Below are 17,308 nucleotides of genomic sequence, written 5' to 3'. Positions count from 1 at the left end.
ACCAGATCAATAATTACATTAAACGTTAATGGTCTAAACACTCCAAATTAAAGGCAGAGATGGCCGGACTATGTGAAAAAACAAGACTTACCTATATACTCTCAGCAAGAAACACACTTTACAAAAAGCAGATAAGCTAAACGTTAAAGAACGGAAAATGACAGACTCTAGGAAGTGAAATACTATTTTATAAATTCAAAAAATTCTGCTCATCAAAAGACATTGCTAAGAGTATATATTTTCGACAGCCCAATCCTTTACTTTTCTAGACATCCGCATAGAAACCTTGCTTCTGGGATTCATTTACTTGGCATTTTCAGTAGAGGGTATGAAAGCAAACGTCTACCCGTCACTCGAGTTTTCAGGAAGAGGTTCTCTGACTCCTTTGTTCAAATCCCCTTTTTCCTTTTAAGGAAATGCCCTCGAACTGTACTCCAGAAGTTTAACCACAGCCGCTGTCGGATAAGAAGCCGTGTCATCCCGGCAGCTGCCAAGAACAGCTGTGACGTGCACGAGTCCTTTTAACACGGCAGCTGTGGCGATGCGTGTCAGCTGCCGCGAGGCGGCTCTGGGGTGACGGGAGCGATGCCGTTACACAGTCGAGAGGACACCTGGCACTCTGCCCCCCTGTCCTCTCCTGCAGCCCAGAACCTGGGGCCTGCGGGGGAGTCAGCGCGGTCCCACTCCGTCTTGTGACGACCAGTCCCTGGGTCAGCCCTTGACCACGCCCTCCTCCCGGTGCCAAAGATGGACACTGTTCCCTCTCCTCCGGCCACTGACCACTCCCAGGGTGGACCAACGGCCCAGGTGAGCGCTCAGACACTCGGCGGGGCCCTGGTTACTGGGGAGGAAGAGACCTTGAGCGGCTGGGCCTCTGGGGAGGAGATGGGGGAGGCAGCCGGGCAGCCCTGGTGCCACGGGAAGGCCGGGCTCTGCACACGGAGCTGAGGGAATGACGGCCAGGGCTGCGGACACGCGTGAGTCACTAGGGCTGTCCTGTCCGAAGGCAGGAGATGCCCCAGGACTTGGCAGTTTTGTGACTTTAAAAAGATCCCTGTTAAACACGAGCAGGTTTCTGTCCCTCGTAACCAAGAGGCACCGCCCCCACCCCCCCGCCCCGCCGCTGGGCGCGGGTCTGGCCCAGCTCCAGGGGCTGTCTCCTCTGCTTAGGTGTCTGCCTCTTCTCCCGGCGAAACCCCAGGCGGCAGGGAGCATGTTTCACGCGTGTCCTATCAGGGCGTCGGGTGCAGAGGAGGCAGCCCATGGAGTCAGCAGATTCAGGAAACGAGGGGGAAATGACATCTAGTTCAACGTGGGACTCAGATTCAAATTCTGCCCGGGACACACGTCACTCCGAGCTCTCTGCCCTTGGTCTGAAAATCCAAGTCCCCGGGCAGCCTGCGTTCCGCCCCCATTTGCTGAACGGATTCAGGAGGGGAACTGGGGGTGGAGTGGGGGAGGACAGGGACCTGGGGGAGGACAATCAGGGCCCATCTGCCGAAGCATCCCTGTATGAAAAGCAGCGCGAGGCTGAGCAGCACGTGGGCAGAGCGGACAGACCGCGGGGAGCGTGAGGGAACACCCACGCGGGAGCGCCAGCCGCGGGACCACCGGCTGAGTGGAGGAGGCGCGCGGGGGCCTTTGCCCTCCGTTAACGTGACAGAACCGCCACCCCCACCTCCCCAGCAGCCGCCCCGCCCTCTGCCACCCCCAGAATGACCAGCCCCGGAGTCAGGAGCTGCCTGTGCCTCTGGGTCCCCGTGGCCGAGGGCGGGCTGTGTCTCTCCTCCACACCCGCGCGGAAGGAGGAGCGCCGCGTGCCGCTGGGTGGTCCTGACCGCGGCGGGGGGCCGGGGGGGGGGGGGGGTTGGGACACTGTGAGGTCAGTGGAGCCTGGGTGGTCAGGGAAGGCGTCAGGGAGGAGGCGGGCCTGCGGTGGGGCCTTCGAGGGGGAGGAACGAACAAACAGGCAGAAACCTCTCCTGAGGTTCGAACTCTGAATTCTCTGTAATTAATCCCAACGATGGAGCCAAACATGAGCCCGGGATCCAGGCTGGCCGCCCTAAACACGCCCTGTGTTTATTGTTCTAGCCTTTTCCCCGATTCCGGAGAAAGAGACGCTCTTGTCTTTTCAGCGACAACAGTCCCCTGGGCATGTGGGATCGGCACAGCTGATTGTCCAAAAGCGGGGGGTGAGCTGCGCCCCTCATCGCAGGCCACGCGCACACGTGCTCCCCTCCGTGGAGAACCTCCCCTGAGGCCCTCGGGGCCCCCCGGCATCCTGCACCCACCCGGTCTCAGCCGCTTTCTGGATGACGCTCTCCCGGGCAGCGAGGTCTTGGGGTTCGAGCTCTGCCTTTGTGCCCCAGCCCCTGCACAGACAGGTGCTCAGTAAACCCTGGAGGAAGGGAAGGGGGAGGGAGGGAGGAGCAAGGAAACGCCTCTCAGGGTTGGAGCGGATCTGGGCCGTGAGCACCTGGCAGGGGGCTGGGCACGGAGCAAAGCCCACTCCCTTCCGCCGCCTCCTCCTGAGCCTGGGCTCCAGCCCCTGCCGCCTCCTCCGATCTGGAGCCGGCTCAGGGGCCGTCTCCCACCCGCAGGCTGTGTCTGCTGCCCATCAGGATGCGATAAGGACACTGGGAGGCAGACGGGCACTGTGGCTTCACAAGGAGCTGGTGTGTCAGGGGAAAGGCCTCCATTCCCGGAAATCCCAACCCTGAGCAGGGGTTTTCCAACCGTTTCCACAACGAATACGTCCTGCAAACCAAGCCTCACCTGGGGCCATTATAGAAAACAGATGGAAACCAAGCTGCTTGGGCGAGTGGTGGTGCCCGATGGGCCAGAGCCCCCTTGCCCCTGTAGCTCTGGCTCTGGGGGAGCTGGGGGCTGGGGGCCCTCCGGAGAAGGTGCCCAGTAGGTGCCCATGATCCTCTGCTTAGAGCAGGAGAAGGCTGGGAGAGGAGCAAGGGAGGGAGGAGAAGGAAGGGACCGGGCTGGGTGTGAGCGGCAGCCCTGCCCAGGAGCAGGTGGCCCTGCTGCTCAGACGGACAGCTGAGGAGAGGCTGGGCCCCTGGGCTCGCTCTCTCGGGGTGGGGACTGCTGTGGGGGGGGGGGGGGGGGCTGCACCTCACCCCTGCGATTGCAGGCAGCCTCCAGCCTCTGCTTCTGTCTCACTTCTTCTCCCGCCCGTCCCAGCCATGGGGTTGGGTCAGATCACTGTCTCCACATGCGGGGGCGGGGGGGGGGGGGGGCAGAAATGTGTCCCTGAAAGGTGAGTTGCAGTCCTGACCCCCAGTTCTGTGCACGTGACCTTATTTGGAAAAAGTCTTGGTGGACGGAAGTTAAGGATCTCGAGGAGAGACCCTCCTGGATGTAGGGTGAGACTTAAATCCAAGGAGAGGCCCTCAAAGAAGAGGGAGCACGGAGAGAGGCCCCGGGACCACGGACGGAGGCAGAGGCTGGAGGGGTGGCCAGCAGCCACGGAGCGCAGGAGCGGAGGCTGGGAGGGCGGGTCTTTGCCCAGAGCCCCCGGGGGGCGGACTGTGGGAGAAGGCGTTTCCGTCGTATTAAGTCCCCAGCTTGTGACAGCAGCTTCGGAAACCAGAACAGACTCCACAAACACCAAGGCCACGGGCCTGCAAGCGAGTGACGGACACTGGTCTCCCTGACGCCGCGTCCAGCCGGGGCGGTGCGGGAAGCCGGGGCGGTGCGGGAGGTCCGGGGCAGTACGGGAGGTCCGGGGCGGGCGTCACCGCGGCCTTACCCACCCGCTCACCCTGGCTGGGCGGCGGCGGCCTCAGACCAGGGCTTCCTGGGCGCTCAGACCTGTCACGTCAGGGGGAAGCGATCCCGTGAAAGTGCCGACTGCGGTCGCGGTCGGAGCAGAGAGGAAGTGGGAAATGCGGCGGCGAGGCGCCCATGACCCCGGCGCCCAGCCCTGCGGGGGCGGTGGGGGGGCTCTTTATACCTAAACCCACAACTTGGCTTTTATTTATTTATTTATTTATTTATTTATTTATTTATTAGCAAAACTAGCAGCGGAGGCGGACCTGCACAGCCCCCTCCGGAGTCCCGAAGGGTCCGCGCTCCACTCCACCGGCCTAGGCTGGGCCCCTGGGGGCGAGGGGCATCCGCTGGGGACTACGTTTCCCTCTTCAGGCCTCACCGACTTCTTGGGGCTCCGTGAGGCTCCTAGGGGCTGAGCTCAGCCTTCCGGACGAGGGTGAGCTCTTCGGAGCGCGGCGCGGCCTTTTGGGAATAGACGGGGCCCTGGGCTGGGCTCTCAGGCAACATGGAGAGAAGGAGGGGAGCAGGAGCGGGGCGAGGAGAGGGAGAGAAGGGGGAGCAGGAGCGGGTGAGGAGAGGGAGAGGAGGGGGAGCAGGAGCGGGTGAGGAGAGGGAGAGGAGGGGGAGCAGGAGCGGGGTGAGGAGAGGGAGAGGAGGAGGAGGAGCAGGAGCGGGGCAAGGAGAGGGAGAGGAGGAGGAGCAGGAGCGGGGTGAGGAGAGGGAGAGGAGGGGGAGCAGGAGCAAGAGTGGGGTGAGGGAGAGAATGGGGAGCAGGAGCGGGGTGAGGAGAGGGAGAGGAGAGGGAGCAGGAGCAGGTGAGGAGAGGGTGAGGAGGAGGAGCAGGAGCAGGAGTGGGGTGAGGAGAGGGAGAGGAGGAGGAGCAGGAGCAGGAGTGGGGTGAGGAGAGGGAGAGGAGGAGGAGCAGGAGCAGGGTGAGGAGAGGGAGAGAAGGGGGAGCAGGAGCGGGTGAGGAGAGGGAGAGGAGGGGGAGCAGGAGCGGGTGAGGAGAGGGAGAGAAGGGGGAGCAGGAGCGGGGTGAGGAGAGGGAGAGAAGGGGGAGCAGGAGCGGGGCGAGGAGAGGGAGAGAAGGGGGAGCAGGAGCGGGTGAGGAGAGGGAGAGAAGGAGGAGCAGGAGCGGGGTGAGGAGAGGGAGAGAAGGAGGAGCAGGAGCGGGGCGAGGAGAGGGAGAGGAGGAGGAGCAGGAGCGGGGTGAGGAGAGGGAGAGGAGGAGGAGCAGGAGCGGGGCGAGGAGAGGGAGAGGAGGAGGAGCAGGAGCGGGGTGAGGAGAGGGAGAGGAGGGGGAGCAGGAGCAAGAGTGGGGTGAGGGAGAGAATGGGGAGCAGGAGCGGGGTGAGGAGAGGGAGAGGAGGAGGAGCAGGAGCAGGAGTGGGGTGAGGAGAGGGAGAGGAGGGGGAGCAGGAGCGGGGTGAGGAGAGGGAGAGAAGGGGGAGCAGGAGCGGGGCGAGGAGAGGGAGAGGAGGGGGAGCAGGAGCAGGAGTGGGGTGAGGAGAGGGAGAGGAGGGGGAGCAGGAGCGGGGTGAGGAGAGGGGGAGAACGGGGAGCAGGAGCGGGGCGAGGAGAGGGAGAGGAGGGGGAGCAGGAGCAGGAGTGGGGTGAGGAGAGGGAGAGGAGGGGGAGCAGGAGCGGGGTGAGGAGAGGGGGAGAAGGGGGAGCAGGAGCGGGGCGAGGAGAGGGAGAGGAGGTGGAGCAGGAGCAGGAGTGGGGTGAGGAGAGGGAGAGGAGGGGGAGCAGGAGCGGGGTGAGGAGAGGGGGAGAAGGGGGAGCAGGAGCGGGGCGAGGAGAGGGAGAGGAGGGGGAGCAGGAGCGGGTGAGGAGAGGGAGAGAAGGAGGAGCAGGAGCGGGGTGAGGAGAGGGAGAGAAGGAGGAGCAGGAGCAGGAGCGGGGTGAGGAGAGGGAGAGAAGGAGGAGCAGGAGCAGGAGCGGGGTGAGGAGAGGGAGAGAAGGAGGAGCAGGAGCGGGTGAGGAGAGGGAGAGAAGGGGGACCAGAGCGGGGTGAGGAGAGGGAGAGAAGGGGGAGCAGGAGCGGGTGAGGAGAGGGAGAGGAGGAGGAGCAGGAGCGGGTGAGGAGAGGGAGAGAAGGAGGAGCAGGAGCGGGGGAGGAGAGGGAGAGGAGGAGGAGCAGGAGCGGGGTGAGGAGAGGGAGAGAAGGAGGAGCAGGAGCGGGGCGAGGAGAGGGAGAGGAGGAGGAGCAGGAGCGGGGCGAGGAGAGGGAGAGGAGGAGGAGCAGGAGCGGGGCGAGGAGAGGGAGAGGAGGAGGAGCAGGAGCGGGGCGAGGAGAGGGAGAGGAGGAGGAGCAGGAGCGGGGCGAGGAGAGGGAGAGGAGGAGGAGGAGCAGGAGCGGGGTGAGGAGAGGGAGAGGAGGAGGAGCAGGAGCAGGGTGAGGAGAGGGAGAGGAGGGGGAGCAGGAGCAGGAGCGGGGTGAGGAGAGGGAGAGAATGAGGAGCAGGAGCGGGTGAGGAGAGGGAGAGGAGGAGGAGGAGCAGGAGCGGGGTGAGGAGAGGGAGAGGAGGAGGAGCAGGAGCGGGGCGAGGAGAGGGAGAGGAGGAGGAGCAGGAGCGGGGCGAGGAGAGGGAGAGGAGGAGGAGGAGCAGGAGCGGGGTGAGGAGAGGGAGAGGAGGAGGAGCAGGAGCAGGGTGAGGAGAGGGAGAGGAGGGGGAGCAGGAGCAGGAGCGGGGTGAGGAGAGGGAGAGAAGGGGGAGCAGGAGCGGGTGAGGAGAGGGAGAGGAGGAGGAGGAGCGGGTGAGGAGAGGGAGAGAAGGAGGAGCAGGAGCGGGCGAGGAGAGGGAGAGAAGGGGGAGCAGGAGCGGGTGAGGAGAGGGAGAGGAGGAGGAGCAGGAGCGGGGTGAGGAGAGGGAGAGGAGGAGGAGCAGGAGCGGGTGAGGAGAGGGAGAGAAGGAGGAGCAGGAGCGGGTGAGGAGAGGGAGAGAAGGAGGAGCAGGATCGGGGCGAGGAGAGGGAGAGAAGGGAGAGCAGGAGCGGGGTGAGGAGAGGGAGAGAAGGAGGAGCAGGAGCGGGGGTGAGGAGAGGGAGAGGAGGAGGAGCAGGAGCGGGGCGAGGAGAGGGAGAGGAGGTGGAGCAGGAGCAGGAGTGGGGTGAGGAGAGGGAGAGGAGGAGGAGCAGGAGCGGGTGAGGAGAGGGAGAGGAGGAGGAGCAGGAGCGGGGTGAGGAGAGGGAGAGGAGGAGGAGCAGGAGCGGGGTGAGGAGAGGGAGAGGAGGAGGAGCAGGAGCGGGGCGAGGAGAGGGAGAGGAGGAGGAGCAGGAGCGGGGCGAGGAGAGGGAGAGGAGGAGGAGCAGGAGCGGGTGAGGAGAGGGAGAGGAGGTGGAGCAGGAGCGGGTGAGGAGAGGGAGAGAAGGGGGAGCAGGAGCAGGAGTGGGGTGAGGAGAGGGAGAGGAGGTGGAGCAGGAGCGGGTGAGGAGAGGGAGAGAAGGGGGAGCAGGAGCGGGTGAGGAGAGGGAGAGAAGGAGGAGCAGGAGCGGGTGAGGAGAGGGAGAGAAGGAGGAGCAGGAGCGGGTGAGGAGAGGGAGAGAAGGGGGAGCAGGAGCGGGGTGAGGAGAGGGAGAGGAGGAGGAGCAGGAGCAGGAGCGGGGCGAGGAGAGGGAGAGGAGGGGGAGCAGGAGCAGGAGTGGGGTGAGGAGAGGGAGAGGAGGAGGAGCAGGAGCAGGAGCGGGGCGAGGAGAGGGAGAGGAGGGGGAGCAGGAGCAGGAGTGGGGTGAGGAGAGGGAGAGGAGGAGGAGCAGGAGCAGGAGCGGGGCGAGGAGAGGGAGAGGAGGGGGAGCAGGAGCAGGAGTGGGGTGAGGAGAGGGAGAGAAGGAGGAGCAGGAGCGGGGCGAGGAGAGGGAGAGGAGGAGGAGCAGGAGCAGGAGCGGGGCGAGGAGAGGGAGAGGAGGGGGAGCAGGAGCAGGAGTGGGGTGAGGAGAGGGAGAGGAGGAGGAGCAGGAGCGGGTGAGGAGAGGGAGAGGAGGAGGAGCAGGAGCAGGAGCGGGGCGAGGAGAGGGAGAGGAGGGGGAGCAGGAGCGGGGCGAGGAGAGGGAGAGGAGGAGGAGCAGGAGCAGGAGCGGGGCGAGGAGAGGGAGAGGAGGGGGAGCAGGAGCAGGAGCGGGGCGAGGAGAGGGAGAGAAGGAGGAGCAGGAGCGGGGCGAGGAGAGGGAGAGGAGGAGGAGCAGGAGCAGGAGCGGGGCGAGGAGAGGGAGAGGAGGGGGAGCAGGAGCAGGAGTGGGGTGAGGAGAGGGAGAGGAGGAGGAGCAGGAGCGGGTGAGGAGAGGGAGAGAAGGAGGAGCAGGAGCGGGGTGAGGAGAGGGAGAGGAGGAGGAGCAGGAGCGGGGCGAGGAGAGGGAGAGGAGGAGGAGCAGGAGCGGGTGAGGAGAGGGAGAGGAGGTGGAGCAGGAGCGGGTGAGGAGAGGGAGAGAAGGGGGAGCAGGAGCGGGTGAGGAGAGGGAGAGAAGGAGGAGCAGGAGCGGGTGAGGAGAGGGAGAGAAGGAGGAGCAGGAGCGGGTGAGGAGAGGGAGAGAAGGGGGAGCAGGAGCGGGGTGAGGAGAGGGAGAGGAGGAGGAGCAGGAGCAGGAGCGGGGCGAGGAGAGGGAGAGGAGGGGGAGCAGGAGCAGGAGTGGGGTGAGGAGAGGGAGAGGAGGAGGAGCAGGAGCAGGAGCGGGGCGAGGAGAGGGAGAGGAGGGGGAGCAGGAGCAGGAGTGGGGTGAGGAGAGGGAGAGGAGGAGGAGCAGGAGCAGGAGCGGGGCGAGGAGAGGGAGAGGAGGGGGAGCAGGAGCAGGAGTGGGGTGAGGAGAGGGAGAGAAGGAGGAGCAGGAGCGGGGCGAGGAGAGGGAGAGGAGGAGGAGCAGGAGCAGGAGCGGGGCGAGGAGAGGGAGAGGAGGGGGAGCAGGAGCAGGAGTGGGGTGAGGAGAGGGAGAGGAGGAGGAGCAGGAGCGGGTGAGGAGAGGGAGAGGAGGAGGAGCAGGAGCGGGGTGAGGAGAGGGAGAGGAGGAGGAGCAGGAGCGGGGTGAGGAGAGGGAGAGGAGGAGGAGCAGGAGCGGGGCGAGGAGAGGGAGAGGAGGAGGAGCAGGAGCGGGGCGAGGAGAGGGAGAGGAGGAGGAGCAGGAGCGGGTGAGGAGAGGGAGAGGAGGTGGAGCAGGAGCGGGTGAGGAGAGGGAGAGAAGGGGGAGCAGGAGCGGGTGAGGAGAGGGAGAGGAGGAGGAGCAGGAGCGGGGCGAGGAGAGGGAGAGGAGGGGGAGCAGGAGCAGGAGCGGGGCGAGGAGAGGGAGAGGAGGGGGAGCAGGAGCAGGAGTGGGGTGAGGAGAGGGAGAGGAGGAGGAGCAGGAGCGGGGCGAGGAGAGGGAGAGGAGGGGGAGCAGGAGCAGGAGCGGGGCGAGGAGAGGGAGAGGAGGGGGAGCAGGAGCAGGAGTGGGGTGAGGAGAGGGAGAGGAGGAGGAGCAGGAGCAGGAGTGGGGTGAGGAGAGGGAGAGGAGGGGGAGCAGGAGCAGGAGTGGGGTGAGGAGAGGGAGAGGAGGAGGAGCAGGAGCGGGTGAGGAGAGGGAGAGAAGGAGGAGCAGGAGCAGGGTGAGGAGAGGGGGAGAAGGGGGAGCAGGAGCGGGTGAGGAGAGGGAGAGGAGGAGGAGCAGGAGCGGGTGAGGAGAGGGAGAGGAGGGGGAGCAGGAGCGGGGTGAGGAGAGGGAGAGGAGGAGGAGCAGGAGCGGGTGAGGAGAGGGGGAGAAGGGGGAGCAGGAGCGGGTGAGGAGAGGGGGAGAAGGGGGAGCAGGAGCGGGTGAGGAGAGGGGGAGAAGGGGGAGCAGGAGCGGGGTGAGGAGAGGGGGAGAAGGGGGAGCAGGAGCAGGAGCGGGGTGAGGAGAGGGAGAGGAGGGGGAGCAGGAGCGGGTGAGGAGAGGGGGAGAAGGGGGAGCAGGAGCGGGTGAGGAGAGGGGGAGAAGGGGGAGCAGGAGCGGGGTGAGGAGAGGGGGAGAAGGGGGAGCAGGAGCAGGAGCGGGGTGAGGAGAGGGAGAGGAGGGGGAGCAGGAGCGGGTGAGGAGAGGGGGAGAAGGGGGAGCAGGAGCGGGTGAGGAGAGGGGGAGAAGGGGGAGCAGGAGCGGGGTGAGGAGAGGGGGAGAAGGGGGAGCAGGAGCAGGAGCGGGGTGAGGAGAGGGAGAGGAGGGGGAGCAGGAGCGGGTGAGGAGAGGGGGAGAAGGGGGAGCAGGAGCGGGTGAGGAGAGGGGGAGAAGGGGGAGCAGGAGCGGGGTGAGGAGAGGGGGAGAAGGGGGAGCAGGAGCAGGAGCGGGGTGAGGAGAGGGAGAGGAGGGGGAGCAGGAGCAGGAGCGGGGTGAGGAGAGGGAGAGAAGGAGGAGCAGGAGCGGGGTGAGGAGAGGGAGAGAAGGGGGAGCAGGAGCGGGTGAGGAGAGGGAGAGGAGGGGGAGCAGGAGCGGGGGAGGAGAGGGAGAGAAGGGGGAGCAGGAGCGGGGTGAGGAGAGGGAGAGGAGGAGGAGCAGGAGCGGGGTGAGGAGAGGGAGAGAAGGAGGAGCAGGAGCGGGGTGGGGAGAGGGAGAGGAGGAGGAGCAGGAGCAGGGTGAGGAGAGGGAGAGGAGGAGGAGCAGGAGCAGGGTGAGGAGAGGGGGAGAAGGGGGAGCAGGAGCGGGGTGAGGAGAGGGAGAGAAGGGGGAGCAGGAGCAGGTGAGGAGAGGGAGAGGAGGAGGAGCAGGAGCGGGGTGAGGAGAGGGAGAGGAGGAGGAGCAGGAGCAGGGTGAGGAGAGGGAGAGAAGGGGGAGCAGGAGCGGGGTGAGGAGAGGGAGAGCATGCGGCGTGGTGAAAGCCGGGATCGCACTCCATGCCGATCAGGCCGCTGACGGGACTGCGTCGCTCAGACTGAGAAACAGCAGACGGGCTTCTGCCTTAGGGCCAGTCCCCTGCCCCGTGGGGCCAGCCTGGGCTCTCTGGGGTCAGCGCGGCTTTCGGGGGCTCCGCTCTCCCGGCCTTGGGTCGGCTCCGAGGAGAGCTGAGCCCCCCTCTCTCCTGTGAGGAAGGACACCACACGGCTCTGCGGACCTCGGCTCCGCCCTGGGGACTGGGCTTGGCCCTTAGGGACGAGGTTTGCCCCTGAGGTCCTGGCTCTGCCCTGTGGGTCCTGGCTGACCCCCACCCGGTGGATGGGTTCTCCGGGGCTAGGGCCGTCCGTGGGGACTCGCTTTACCTCCTCAGGCCTCGACTCGGCTCCCTGAGCTCCTGTGTGGGGCGGGACGCGCCCTCCGGCTCCGCTGCTCCGTCTCACCTGGGCCCTTTCGGGAAGGAGGCGGAGGCGGGAGGGCCATGGCCACCTCAGTGTGTGTGGAAGCTGGGACGTGCTGCCTAACGCTTCTCCCACGGGATCCAGAAACATAAGCAGGGGCTTCCACAGCGGCTGCCGCCGTGAGGTCAGGCCAGCTTGCCTCGATGGAGCCGCCTCGGCGGTCCCTGAGCCACCGGCCGGCCCGTGTGCGCTGGAATTCTTGGCATCCGACAAGATGGGCAGCTGGGCCTGGTGAGGTTTCGGTGAGAGATGGATGTGCTTTGCCTCTGAGGGCATTTACGTAACTGAAGACGCCCATCGCCATCGCTCCTGGCATTTATTTTACAGGAAAAGATCTTTAAAGCATCTCCAAGTCATGTCCCCACCGGCCCACGCGGCCGCAGGGCCTCCTCGTCACGCCTGCCGGGGCCAAGAGCTCGTCCGGTGCTCCTCTCCCTCCCCACCGACCAAAATGCGCCTGCCGTGCGGGGTGCTTCCGGCGATGGCCCCTTCGGACCCGCCTGGCACCGCAGGGTGGGAAACGCAGACGCTGAACCTCAGTTCTGGGAGCTCGGACGCCAGCAGCTTGCGCGGCGCCCGTTACAGCGTTTCCCTGGGCAGCTGCGTCCCCAGGACGGCTTCAGGGGGAACCAGACGGCCCCGGGACCTGCCAGTGAGGCAGCGGGCCGGCAAGGCGGCTCTGGACTTCCCCGTGCCGCTCTGCCAGGGAACCTTAAGAGCTCCCTGCTCCCTTGACCTATGAGCCAGAAGGTCAGGGTTCGATTCCTGGTCAGGGCACAGGCCCAGGTTGTGGGCTTGATCCCCAGTGGGGGACGTGCAGGAAGTAGCCGACCGATGATTCTCTCTCATCGCTGATGTTTCTATCTCTCTCCATCTCCCTTCCACTAGTACCGTGGTCGGCAAACTCACTAGTCCACAGAGCCAAATATCAACAGGACAACGACTGAAATTTCTTCTGAGAGCCACATTGTTTAAACTTAAACTTCTTCTAACGCCACTTCTTCAAAATAGACTCTCCCAGGCCGTGGTCTTTTGTGGAAGAGCCACACTCAAGGGGCCAAAGAGCCGCATGTGGCTTGCGAGCCGCGGTTTGCCGACCACGGCACTAGGAAATCAATAAAAAGAATATTTAAAAGAAGAAAAAAAGAAGCTCCCTGCTCCCCTTGCTTACCCAGGAGGCGAGGGGTCTCTGGAACGAGAATTCCCCGCTCCCCGCGACCGGCCCAGACATGGAAACGGCCAGCCAGCCAGCCAGCATCTGCTCTCGGTGCCCCCGATGACACAGACACCCCAACGGCCGGGGGATCGGATCCATCCCCACGTATTCCACTTGAGACACTCACACGGGCAAGAACCTCTGGCAACGCAAACACATTCCTGTCCGCTGAGCAGGCAGGACCGAAGCTTATATGCCCCCGTGGCCTTGTTTTAAAAGGAGGGCCTAGATTTCAAAGGCGGGTGATGGAGCTCTGCCCCTGGCGGGCCTTCCCTCCTCCTCCTGCTTCTTCTGCGCCGGAGCTGACACTTCCTGGAGTCCTGTCTGAGCCGACTTCAAAGCCCCGGAGCCAGGCCACCGGGGCTCCTGCATTTTCCAAAAGGGGCAGACTCGCTCTGGCACCTCGCACGAGGCCTGGGACGTCACGGGTTTTCAATAACTATTTGTTGACTAAAGGACTATACGGAGAGAACTCGATAGGGAAGCAGGGTCCCTTGGCAAATTGTATAAATGTCGAATCACAATGCCGCACACCTGAAACTAACACAATATTGTATGTCAACTATAATTGAAATATTTAAAAAAGTAAATTTAGCCCAGCCGGCGTGGCTCAGTGGTTGAGCATCGACCAAGAGGTCGCTGGTTCAATTCCCAGTCAGGGCACATGCCCGGGTTGCGGCCTCGATCCCCAGTGGGGGGAGGGGAGGGCGCAGGAGGCAGCCGATTGATGTTTCTATGTTTCTGTGTCATCATTGATGTTTCTCTCTTTCCCTCTCCTTCCCTCTCTCTGTAAAAAAAAATCAATGAAAACATTTTTTTAAAATGATAAATTTAAAAAACAAAGAAAAACAGGATCATCTCTCATCAGTAAGTGTTTTTTTTCCTTCAAAAGCGACACCTCGAAACCCTTGGGTAGACGTGCAGGGAACGGTACCCGGTTCCCAGGCAGGGCCACCCGCTCCGAAGCCGAGCAGGTTCCGAACCGCCCAGCTCCAGGGGACGGCGGGACCCCGGTTTGTGCAGGGCGCCACCTGCCTGGCTGAGCATGGCACCCCGATGAGCTCCGTCTCTCCCGGAGGAAAACACTGAGAAACCGCTAAGGAGCTAAAACACCGTTTTCAAAGGGTGTAACGTGCTTCCCGGCGGCAGACAGAGGCATGGAACGGGGCATGTCGCGCACTTCATTTCGATAACTCGGAAGTTATTTCGATAACTCGGAAGTTATTTCGGTAACTCGGAAGGACAGCTCGCTTGCCAAACCATGCGGTGTGTGGCTGCTTCGATGGTGAGGCTACCATGTGCATCTGGGTCCTGGGGGACGGACGCTGGGAGACATGACAGGATGTCACCTACCTGCACACACAGAGCCCCGGAATCCCTCGGGGTTGGGGACCGTGTGCGCCTGGCCCCCGTGCCACCTCAGCGGTGCCCGTCAGACGCCTGCCGGGTCAGATGTGCCACTGGAGGCCCGGAAACCGAGCCGAGCGAACGGCTCCCGTGGGAGACTTAGCGGAGACACGCCGCCAGCCCGGCCTCACGGTCTCACCACCCGGTGTGGCTCATGACCAGGCCTTTGGTTACGCGCTCGGAGAATTAGGAGGTCAGTGAGGCGAGACCTCCGTGCCTGCGCTGAGCAGGACGTGCGTATGGATACGGGGGCGCCGGCGGAGTGGAAGGTTCTGGGGCCACTTTTGGAAACGGGTCGGAGGACGTTCCCGGCGTTAGCAGAAAGGCGGCCTTGAGCCTGGATCCACCGAGGGTCAACGGAAAGCCAGTTTGGTCAAACGCTGGAGAGTTGGGAATTCATTTTAAAAAATAACACTTTAGGGACGAGAACGTAACGCTTGGGTTTGATTTCAAGGGCCGATTTCGTTTCCTGAAAACAGGCAGTCTTTTTGAGGGGGAGGGCTCTGTAGGGACAGCCGAAAAGAGCCAGTTCCTGCTATGTTTTCTCCACTACGATGTTTAGAACCAAACAGATGGCGTTTCCCAGGCAGGACCGGCAGTGAGACCTGTTTCCTTACGGTCCAGCGAGAGCACGCACATCATTTCCTCTGTCAGCTCCGACGACCTGGCGGCTGCACCGCCTCCCTCGCCGTGAGCGCACCGGCCAGGTCGCGGCGTCTAACACCGTCCTCCAATGGCCCCGGGCTCCCCGGAGGAGGGGCTGCGTTTAGGATTGGGGCAGGCATTACACAAGATGAAACTGGTACATCTTGTACAATTTTTAAGAAAATATTTTCTCCCTAACCGGTTTGGCTCAGTGGATAGAGCGTCGGCCTGTGGACTCAAGGGTCCCAGGTTCGATTCCGGTCAAGGGCATGTACCTTGGTTGCGGGCACATCCCCAGTAGGAGGTGTGCAGGAGGCAGCTGATCGATGTTTCTCTCTCATCAATGTTTCTGACTCTTTCTCCCTCTCCCTTCCTCTCTGTAAAAAAATCAATAAAATATATTTTTAAAAAAAGAAAGAAAGTATTTTCATTGATTTTTAGAGAGAGAGAGGGAGAGGGAGAGAGAGAGGAAGGGAGGGAGAGGGAGAAACATCGATGGGAGAGCAGAACATCCATCAGCTGCCTCCTGCACACCCTTACAGGGTAGGGATCTAACCCACAACCCGGGCATGTATCCTGTCGGATAATCGAACCCACAACCTTTTGGTGCACAGAACAACACCCAACCAACCGAGTCACACCAGCCAGGGCTTGTGTAACTTTTTTAAAGGCCCAAGTCCAGGTTGATGCTGGAGCTTTGGGGTGGGGGTGGGGGTGGGGTGCTGCAGAAACTAGGGAGACCTGACCCCATAGAGGCCTTTCTTTTTAACGATGTGGGTGCCTTGCCCGGGGGTCACAAGAGACCAAGGAGCTAGCGGTGAGCACCGGGAAACGTGGCCCCATGCCTTCCTCAATGAGTGTCCACTCCCGAGGGGGACACCATGGGACCGGGCACAGCTCCTCGGCTTGCTCCTCCCGTGCTCAAAGGCCTGGGAGGGACCGCTGTGGCTGGGGGTCCGGACGGGCCTCGCAGGAAGGGGCATCAGCAGCGAGCAGGACGCAGCGCTGAGCAGGTGGTGAAGGGCAGCTGCCGATGGCGAGCGGAGGGCCGAGGGCCGGAGCGGAGCCCCCATCCCGAGCCCCGACGGCCCCCCCTGCGGACCACCCGGGCATCACGCCGAGGACCTGGCTCCCAAGTCAGGTGTGGTGAGCGGCTTCTGCAGGGCGAGGTCTCCAACCTCTGAACTGGGGGCGGTGGGGGTGGCCGTCTAGAGACTATTAAATGGACGCATGGGCGGGGCTGCGTCCACTTGGGGCACAGGGCACTCAAAGGAGCCGGAAGCTTCCAGCGGGTGGTGCCTGGCATCCCCTGGAGGTCAGGGGCCAGTGTCAGGGTCAGGCAGGTGAGGGATGGGGACCTAAGCCCGGGTGTGGTTAGGAGACGCGGTGAGCTTAGCCTGTGGATGGTGCCGGACAGCCCTTCACGCGGAGGAGCTCGAGGCCGAGGCTGCGGTGATTCATGTGGCCCTGCCCCTCCGGGCCCCGGGGGGACAGAGGGGCCACGGGGTGACTGACAGCCCGATGGGAGCCCTCGGTCGGAAGTGGGTGCAGGAGGAAACTCAGGGGAAGTCAACAGCTAAAGGGCAGAGCCACCGTGAGGACCCAAAACAGGAGTTTTTTGGTATAAGTATGTCCCCCAAATATTGCATGGGAATTATTTAGATGCATTTTTTAAAGCCTGTTTATCTGAAGTCCAAGTGCAAGGGAACATTCTATTCTTCACTTGCTGAATCTGGCAACCCTACCACCAGGGGAGGGCCCGTGGCCGCGCCCACCACCCAGGAGCCTTCAGGGTGTTGGTATTTGTGTGTTATTACAGCACCTGTGAACACTTACACACTGTTTGCTCTCCTTGTCTGCATCCATCAGCTCATTCCTAATCCTGCTGACTCATGGCAGGACGAAGGGGCCGTTAACGGCTTGCACTTTTCTGCACACCTTACAGGGCAGGGATCTAACCCACAGAACAACACCCAACCAACCGAGGAAACATCAGTGTCACCAGATTGGCTCGTACTTGGTGCAGCCGCTTGCAACAGTACCCACGACACAGGGATGTCCCAGAAGTGCGGCGTGGCACTTACCACATTTTCCGGCGTATAAGATGACTTTTTAACCCAGGAAAATCTTCTATACGCCCAGTCGTCTTATACGCCGGAAAACACGGTAGATCCTTTGACCAAACCTCTGACCCTTCCGAATGTTCGCTTTCACCGGCGAGCCTCTAAAGAACCCGAGCACGGCGTGGCGCGTGCTGTTGTTACCGACACTGAGGTGGCCCACGGCAGCCTCGCAGGAAGCATTTCCACAATCTCAGCTAGTTTTACAACGGAAAACAGCCTGTTTTCTACTATGAAAAACAACCTAAAAATAGTTCCCACAGCACGAGGACAAAACCCTCTGCAGGGTCTCTCCGGAGAGCTCATGTTTCTACCGATTTTCTCCATTTCCCACCATGCCCACGAGTTCTGACATTTTAGAAAGTCATGTCGGCGTGGCAGGTAAGACGCATCGAACCATGGAATTCCATTATTAATGCCGCAACTGCCGTATACACTTCCTTCACAGCACCGAGGACGCACATCACACATGTGTCCAAGCGAACGGTGTGACACTGCACGAAACCGCATCATAAGCGCCACTAGAAAGCTGCATTAAGATGTTTCTACCAATAATTGATCGATAAAAGCACAATGCCGATGATCTAGACACGACTGTAGAAAAAGACCCGGCACTCGGGAAAGAAAAACCGGGGCGTGCGTGTCTGGAAGTGGGGTCCCTGGTGTGTGTGTGAGAAAAGGACTTTCCACGGCGCCCCGCACCCGCCCCGCCTCGGTGTGCCCTTCGTCTTGGTAAGCATGAGGATCCCACTCCCTGAGGACAGAGCTGGAGGCCAAGGAAAGGACAGAACTTGACCCAGGCCTGGTGCGGCCGCGTGCTTTCACAGCGTCCGCGGAGAGTGGCGAGA

The 17,308-nt window shown here is 62.9% G+C and overlaps 1 protein-coding gene across 1 annotated transcript in view; it reads right to left on the bottom strand.

Moving 5' to 3' along the window:
• The window catches only part of ADAM12 (ADAM metallopeptidase domain 12), a 176,534-nt gene that overhangs the window by 129,355 nt on the left and 29,871 nt on the right, over positions 1–17,308 (bottom strand).

Source organism: Eptesicus fuscus, chromosome 17 (genome assembly GCF_027574615.1).
Source record: "Eptesicus fuscus isolate TK198812 chromosome 17, DD_ASM_mEF_20220401, whole genome shotgun sequence".
In the NCBI taxonomy this organism is placed as follows: domain Eukaryota; kingdom Metazoa; phylum Chordata; class Mammalia; order Chiroptera; family Vespertilionidae; genus Eptesicus; species Eptesicus fuscus.
The sequence above is the reverse complement of the archived record's forward strand: the minus strand, read 5'-3'. Positions and strand labels throughout refer to the sequence as shown.